We start from the raw sequence: 8,838 nt of genomic DNA on the forward strand, positions 1-8,838 counted from the left end.
GAAGAGGAGGAGGAGGAGGAGGAGGAGGAAGAAGAAGAAGAAGAAGAAGAAGAAGAAGAAGAAGAAGAAGAAAGGTATATTCTAGAATCTACATCCCAGTTGCCTGACAGCAGTCTCTGAGATAGTAATGTTCATTTCAAAGGTCAATCTGAAGTCCAAGGACATAGAGTCCCATGAGCCCATCTCATCCATCCCAGAGGCACGACTGGATCCCTTGTCTTGAATCATTCAAAGTTGAGTTGAGGCTGTCTGGGCTTTTGGTCACAAATGCAGGGGAAAAAAAGAGGAGGAGGAGGAGTTCAAGGCAAGAATCTTCTGGTTTAAAAGGTTCAGACCTGCTTTTAGGATGGATCATTCCATCAAGCATGCAGGTTTAGTGAAAGGAAGCTTTAGAATCCACATGTGCTAGAAGGTATGCGTTTTAGATACTGAACATCGAACAGTGAAGCTTTGTCCTGCTGTTGACTGTCAGCACTTATTGTCATGATCACACTTAATACGCAGAAACTCTGCGGGCAGGGTATTCTCTGAGGGACAGTGACATGTCAGGGGCATTCAGAACCTGAAGCCAGATTTCCAGAGATTCCTTCATTTCCTCTCTTCTTATTGCAAAGAACACTGGTTAAATGTGGGCCTCCCATTTTCTGTTTTCCTGATCTTTCCAACACTTGGAGTGGACTTTTGAGGGGCTGGAAGGAATATGAGCGGAACCATTTTATGCTTTCCTCCCCCTCACTCACGTGGCTGTAGCAAAGGTCTTCTACTTGCCCCTGAGTACACCTAGTGTTCCTGCCCCAGAGCACTGGCCTCTGTTGCCTCCTTCCCCGGACCATCATCCCCATGAATGGCCTGGCATCTTTAAGCCTCTGATCAGCTCAGTCAGAGTCTCTGACCCTCTGTATTTTCTTCTGAGTGCTCTTATCAAAACCTGAAATGGCTTATTTTTTCTTCTTCCTCTTCTCCCTTTTCTTCTCTACTCTCTTTCCTTCCTCTGTTCCTTCTTTTCTTCTTCCTTGTCTGTCTCCCTCCCAGTCAAGTGGGATCTCTGGGTCCTAATCTGTCCATTCACTGATATACTCTTAGTGTCTAGGATAGTACCTGAGCAGGTGCCGAACACCTGTGGCATGGATAAGTTGACTTCCCGCCTACCTGGCTGCTTCCATTCAGATTGCTTAGGGACACTGTGATCATTCGTTTTCTTCCTCCTCTTCCTCTCCTCCTTTTCCTTCTCCAGCATCAGGCTGGACTAGTTAGTCCTCACTAGCCTCATTGAAATCATATGCAACTTTATTTATTTATTTATTTTTGCATTGTTGGGGATCAAACCCAGAACCGGGTGCATGCTACATAAGCACTCTACACTGAGTGACATTCCCAGTCCTGATCATCTATAGTCCTGCTATCAATAAAGAGTGTTAAAATTTGAGGGGTCTCTAATAACCTGAAAACAATCTACAGTAGCAAGTTCAGAGCACATGTTCTGGGGCATTTCTAAAGCTGGACCAAGGGAACTGCTTCAGTCTTGGTGCAGTAAACGAAACCTGAGGGAAAACTGAGAAAAGGGAAAGGGGCAAATTCCATGTGGGAATGCAGAAAGCACTGCTGGCAGAAGACACGCCTGTTCAGGGCCTCTCAAGGTATCCATTATTCAGATAATTTTGTGCAGTCTCAGCAGTGCCCATGGACAAGATCAAAGTTGGAAGGCCAGCCAGGCATCGTGGTGCACACCTGTAATCCCAGAGGCTTGAGAGGCTGAGGCAGGAGGATTGCAAGTTTGAAGCCAGCCTCATTAACTTAATAGGTCCTAAGCAACTTAGCAAGATCCTGTATCAATAAAAAAATAAACAAAAAAACAAAACAAAACAAACAAAAAAAAACCATCAAAAGGGCTGGGGATGTGGCTCAGTGGTTGAGCATCCCCGGGTTCACTCCTTGGTACTGAAAAAAAAAAAAGTTGGAAGGCCAATGAAGGTCAATGAAGAGAAGCCTGGACAGCAGAGTTGGCTGAGGAACATAGTGGACACATGAGCTCAACATCTAGAATTTCTCCTGTTTTTATTGAGCAATATGCACATACTCCTCCTTTACCTCAATTTGGCAAAATGGTGCTGCTGATTTTCTTAGTGGAGAAGATAGAAAAGCACGGAACTGTCTCGACCCCTCATCAGGGCCGCGTGGCAGCTATGATGTTGTTGATCTAGTCACCTTCAGTCTCACTGTTCTGCCATCACTGGACATTGCCCTCATCTGCATTTCAGGCACTGCCATGTCTACATTGAGCCAGGAGAGGAAAAGGGAAGGCCCTCATCTTTTAAGTGTGCCATTAGGAAACTGCACAGATAGCTTCTGTTGGCCTCCCACCATCCAGAACTCTGTCTCACAGCCCATGACTAAGGGCAAAGGCATCTGGGAGAAATGGTCTTTAAGTAAGTGTCTTTCCCAACTGAAAATTCTAAAACCATAGGATAAAAGAGAATAGCAGGAGATAGATAGCCTTTCTACCAGGTGACTGGAGGAAATTATGGGAAAATGTTGTGCAAGTCCAGTCCCAATTCTCGTTCACATCTGCCCCAGAGAGCAAAGCCCAACGGCAGTGGAGAGGCTGTTGGCCAGATCTTTGCAGAGCAAGGAACTAGTAGAGTTTGATAAAAAGACCAATGGAAACTTGTCCCCAGAAAGAGCATAAAGGCCCAGTGATAATAAATGAGGTACAGCAGTGCTATCAAATAGTAGAAGTGTAGCAATTGGGAAATCCCCATCAGCATTTAGTACCTACATGTTAGTTTACTAACCAATCAGAATACTGCTTCCTGTTTCTGCCATCAACTATTTAGAATTATCTGTGAAACAAGCTTACTGTGGAGTCTAAATCTAAAATACAAGGAAAAGCCAGTGGTGGTGGTGCAGGCCTGTAATCCCAGCGGCTCCGGAGACTGAGGCAGGAGGATGGCGAGTTCAAAGCCAACCTCAGCAACAGTGAGATGCTAAGCAACTCAGTGAGACCCTGTCTCTAAATAAAATACAAAATAGGGTTGGGGATGTGGCTCCGTGATCGAGTGCCCCTATGTTCAATCCCCAGTACCCCCCCAAATAAATAAATAAATAAATAAAATACAAGGAAACTGTAGATACTAAAGTGTGGCAGACACTTATTCATCTAATGCATGATGCTGTATCTCCAGGGCAAAGCAGCTCTGCTCTTGAGATTGAGAGAGATACCCCAGGAGTTCAGGAACAAAACCCCCATGTATGAGTCAGAGTGCTCATTCATTCATTTAACAAATCAGTATTGAAACCTTTTCTTGAATCCGACTCATGGGATTGTGAAGGGGCTGGGGCATATGGAAGAACAAGCTGAAAAGTTCCTGTCCTCTGCATGAATATTCTAGTGTGAGAAAAAATGCAGGAGAGAAGTAAGCTAGGTGTGCGAGTAGACAGGATACTCTATGGTGACAAGTAGTACTGAGGAACCAAAAGTGGTGGAGAGCTGAGGCTGGAATGGACCTTTTAAAGTTGGGAGAGCTGTGAAGGCCTTGAGCGGTGTGTGTGCAGGCCCAGGGTGGGGGTAGGCAGGTTGGTGTTGGGCAATAGTAAGAGAGAAGGCTGGAAAGGGAAGCTTGGGGAAAGTTCTAGAAGGTCTGAAAGGCCAAAGAGCTCAAATTCTCAAAGATAATGTGCAGCCATTTGAGCAGGAAAGAAACATGATCAACGTGTGGCTTTAAAGAGATTTTCTAAGCGCTGGACCTGCGCTCCTTGGCCTTGGAACTCTTCGTGTTTGGGGCTGGACAGACAAGTCTGTGCTGAGAAGGACCATCCTGGGCACTTAGGGTGAGTGGCATCCCTGCTCTCCAGGTGCCTGCAGCACATGCCCAGTTGTGACAACGAAAAGTGTCTGCAGATGTGGCCCAACATGGGGCAAAGCTTCTTCTGACTGAGAACCAGTGTGCTACTTTTTAAAATAAATTCATTCGGTTTATTTTTATGTTTTTGTCATTTAAACATGGGTCCTGGGACCTGAAACATCTGGAGAACTGACTTGCCTTCTTTTGCCATGATTGTATGGACACAGGAAATGGCAAATTTCTTTTAAGAAAGGAAAGAAACCTTAGTTTTAGTCACCATGACTGGACTCCCGTTTAAGACAAGTCTATATGAAATTTATACAAAGGAGCCTCATGTCACTTTAAAATGAGACTTTGAAAGGCCTCAGGTATTTTCCTACACCCTTCAGCCCCTGGAATGTTTTATTTTGTTGTTGTTTGTTTGTTTGTTATGCAGTACTGGTCATTGAGCCTGGGGGCTCTCTACCACTGAGTTATATCCCCTGCCCATATTTTTATTTTGAGACAGGCTTTCACTAACTTGCTGAGGCTAGCCTCAAACTTGGGGTCCTCCTGACTCGGTCTCTCAAGTCACTGGCATTACAGGAGTGGGCCACCAACCCAAACAGCCTCTGGACTTTCTGCTGTCCTCATGGTAAACCCTCCTTTTCTCAGGTGAGGAATCACTTAAGGCAGTCCCTGGTATGGGAGGTGGGACACCCAGAAGGAAAGGATCCTCTTCTGTTGAGATGTGTACACTGGGCTGAAAGTAACATTGAGGATTGCTTGGAAAAAACAAACAAACAAACAAACTTTGAAGCCTCTAAATTTAAATTCGCTTTTTGGAAACTTTTGGATTAAACAAGAAAAGTACACCCAAACCCAACAATATTCATTCATTGCTTCTCTCCCAGGTGATGTTTGAAAGCTATACAAGGGAACATGAAGAAATCCAGAGGAAAAATTTTCAAAATCTATTTCTCTTCCTATGTTTCTTAAATCCTGGGCTGGGTTGAATAGTGACCTTCCCAAAATCATGTCCAGGTGGAACTTCGGATTTGGGGGTAGGGTCTTTGCAGGTGTGATGAGTCAAGATGAGATCATATAGATTAAAATGGGCCCTAAAAAGAGGCGAGGACACACGGAAGCACACCAGGAGAGAGGCCATGAGAGGGCGCAGGCGGAGACTGGAGAGACACCTTTAAAAGCCAAAGGACAGCAGGGATTGCCAAAGGCCTCTGGAAGCCGAGAGACAGGGAAGGATCCTGCTCTCGCTGCTTCTGAGGGGACCAGCACCTTGATTTTGGACTTTAAGCCTCCATAACTATAGTGGAATTAATCTGTTATTTTAAGCTACTAAGGTAGTGGTTTGTAGAAATTGTAGCACTAAGCAGTGAACACAAATGGCGATTTTATAGTTGCCTGTAGTTTTTTATTAATATTTGGCCTTGCTCTTTCCCACTCAGACTCCCTGCTTTTCAGAGCAAAACTGTTAGCCTTTGCCCCAGGCTTCTCCATTGGATGGATTTGAAACGTGGCCTCTTAAAGCTCAGTTCTGTAAAAAGAATTGTAATGCATTCCACTGTCATGTATTAAAAAAAATAAAATCAATTAAATAAAATAAATAAATACCACATTTTCTGTAGGGGGAAAAAAAAAGCTCAGTTCCCAAGTGCCAAGGAGCCACATCAAGAGTTCAGTGCAAAGTGACCAGTGGGTTTCCTACCGGAAGCCCACAGAAGGCAGTCATTCCAAGACAAGGCTAGAGAGTTGGGCAAGCCCTCCAGGGTGGATGGTGATGAATAATGGCTCCCAGATCTCCTAAATAAAGGGTAGTGACCATATCTTAGATGTCACAACCCAAAATTAAAAGGGCAAGGGGGAGACTTTTGCTTAAATCCCAAATAAAAATATTGGAAGTCGATGGATAATGGGTGTGGAAATAGGAGGGAGAAGGGGTGAGGGAGCGGGGAGTGGGACAGAGGGGAGGGAGGGAGATGGGAAGAGAAAGAGAAGCCGGACAGCTGAATCCTTTCAAGAGGACATGGAAATGATCTTAATTTACCATAGGCAAAAACAAGAAAGTAAGATTATGCAACATTTTTAATGACAGTGTTGCTGTCACTCACCCTAATAATAGTAATTATGTCTATTATGCAGATTTGGTGGTGGAGGTGCTGTCCTGCGAGCCATGTCCTCTGGAGGGGATTAGTAGGGAGCCTGGGAGGTCTGCAAGTTCTCATTTATGATTCTACAAATACACATTTCTTACAAAATAAGCTCCTCAAATGAACTCAAGGAGGTAGACATTTTCTCCTGCTTTAGGCCGTGTCCTTACTCCATCCTGTGTTTATTTTTCTGCCGTTGGAGGGGGCTAGACATTTGCCTGGCTTGATCTTTAGCCAAAGCAAATGATTTGCACACATGTTTTTGGAGGGGAAAGACATGAATGTATTGCTTGTTGAGAGAACAACTCAGAAATTCATCTAGATTTTAGGCGAGGGATGAGGGGGTGGGGTGGGGGTGTTGGGTGGGAGCAAAGGATTTCTGGGGCAGCCAGAGAGCAAACACTGCCTGCAGTTGATGATGGAACCTTTTTTTTTTTTTTTTTTTTTNGAGTTCCAGAAATCTCTTTCATGAGTGGAATCCATTTTTTTTTTTTTTTTTGGTCTTTGGTGTTGGATACTTTTGTCTCATTTAAAAAAACAAAAAACAAAAATCAAAAACCCAAAATGCTTATTTGGCACCTACCGTGTGTCAGGTATTGGTATAGGGTATGGAAATAATTTTTAGAAAGGGCTACTGTTTAATAGGAAGACGGGTGATCAAATCATTCATTTATTCATTCTTTCATTCATTCATGAAGACTTTTGCTTAAATCCCAAATAAAAATATTGGAAGTCGATGGAAAATGGGTGTGGAAATAGGAGGGAGAAGGGCTGAGGGAGGGGGGAGTGGAACATTGCCAATCTCCTCCATGTGCCAGGGACTGTTCCTGGCACTTGGGGTACATAGAAAAGCAAATCAGATGAAGACCCTCTGGTTGTAATACAGAAAAGATGAGTGAAGTGTGTGAGGGATGCTTATTCTGCCTGGAAGGGTCAGAGAAACTTTCCAAGCACATAAAACCTTAGAAGATGCTGAGGAGTGACTACGACTGACTTTAAAGTTTTTGTGAACTTTCCCAGTGACAGTCCATAGTGCTATTACATTTCCCAATAACCTCAAAGTGACCAGGCACAGGAAACACCGTCTCAGCATCTTGGAATGCTGTCGTCCTTCTTCCCAGTCAACACACTCCTACTGCACAAACTCCTCCACCCCCGAAGTTTCTACTCCCTCCTCTTACTGATGACCCCACTCCCCATGAAGCCCTTGGCCCACCAGCTGGCAGGATACCCGTCAAATATCTTGCCCGTGGGAGCCATCTGACATGGCTCTCTTCATGCCAAATCGTCCCCTCCACTCCCTCCTCTCTCCACTGTGACTCTTGTCAATCTGACCGGGGTGGAAGCCTGTCCTTACCCACCTTGACTTTTCTATTTGTCCAGGACTTGAGGAGCAGAGGGGGGATCTTGGTGGTTTCCAGTGTTCCCTGAGTCATATTTCCACATGGAGCATGCCGGGATGCCGGGCGGGGGCGGTGGCAACATGGCACATGGTAGGGGCAGGAAGAGCAAGAGACTACTTGCCCAGAATACCCCTGAGGGGGGTAGCCTTTCAGCCACCTTCACCATGAAGCTCAGGCAAGTGACTTGCAGCTCAGTTGGGTTTCCACTTCTCTCTCTTTTTTTTGGTGGGGTGGGGGGAGATGGTGCAGGGTGTGTGTGTGTGTGTGTATGTGTGTGTGTGTGTGGCAGGGATTGAACTCAGGGGCCCTCGACCACCGAGCCACATCCCCAGCCCTCTTTTGCATTTTATTTAGAGACAGGATTTCACTGAGTTACTTAGCGCCTCGCTTTTTGCTGAGGCTGGCTTTGAACTTGCGATCCTCCAGCCTCATCCTCCTGAGCCGCTGGGATTACAGGCGTGTGCCTGGCTGGGTTTCTAGTTCCTAAGGTGTGAGGAGCCATTAGAGACTCACTTTGACGAAAACACAACTGGACAGCAGCCATGCACCCACTCCACCCACGTCTGCCTTCAGAGGTCACTGGTTCTGGTGGGAGTGACAGGCCATGCTGTCATCTCTGCAGGGTGCCCCTCCTGCTGCAGGCCTTCCGGCAGGCCTTGGTGATGTCGCTGTCTTCTGCAGGACCCAGCAGGCTCTGGGACAGAAGGCCGCAGCACCTGCCCCTACTTGTACACTGGGAGCTGCTGTGTCATGGTTATGTCCTAAAGTCAGCTGGGGAGGGGCTTCTGAGCTGGGCTCCCTGTTTACGTGTTCCCTGGCAGGGCCCTGCTTGTGCCCCACCTTCTGCCTCCGTCTAGATCCCTGTCAGCCCTGCAAGGTAGATGACATCGAGGGCTATCACTATTCACTAGGTGTCCTCCTTCAGCCTGAGCATGCATTTTTAATTACCATTTCTATCAAGACTTGGGTGACTCAGCCCCGCCCCCTTCTCTGTCCTCATGGAACACAGCTAAAGTCAGGTGCAGCTGTTATTCCAGTCACCTCCCTGCAAGGAGCACTTGCCACTTATTTGAGACCCAGTCTAATCTGACCAGGGTGGAAGCCTGTCCTTAACCAGCTTGACTTTTCTATTTCGGAGTCTTTTTAAATGGTCATGGAATTTATTCTAGACTTGATAATTTCATCAAATTGCTAGAAGAGTCCTTGTAGGTTAATAAGTCTGGGCTCCCAATTTTATAGTTGAAAACATGAGACTCAGAGAGGATACATTATTTCCCCAAGGACACACAGCAAACCTGTAGCAGGGCCAAAATGAAAACCCAGGTCCTCTGAGTCTCAGGCATGTGATCCTTTGTTGTACTCTGTGTCCTCTAAAATGATAAATTTAAATCCCACAATTGTAAATCAGTGCATGAAACAAAACTCTGATACAACCAGATTTCCAAG

General features: G+C 45.7%; 1 pseudogene; it reads right to left on the reverse strand.

Moving 5' to 3' along the window:
* Positions 1-7,425, reverse strand: part of LOC125615999 — a 46,437-nt pseudogene extending 39,012 nt beyond the window's left edge.
* Between the last annotated feature and the right edge of the window lie 1,413 nt (positions 7,426-8,838).

The sequence above is a fragment of the Marmota marmota genome, unplaced genomic scaffold (assembly GCF_001458135.2).
Source record: "Marmota marmota marmota unplaced genomic scaffold, marMar, whole genome shotgun sequence".
Taxonomy (NCBI): domain Eukaryota; kingdom Metazoa; phylum Chordata; class Mammalia; order Rodentia; family Sciuridae; genus Marmota; species Marmota marmota.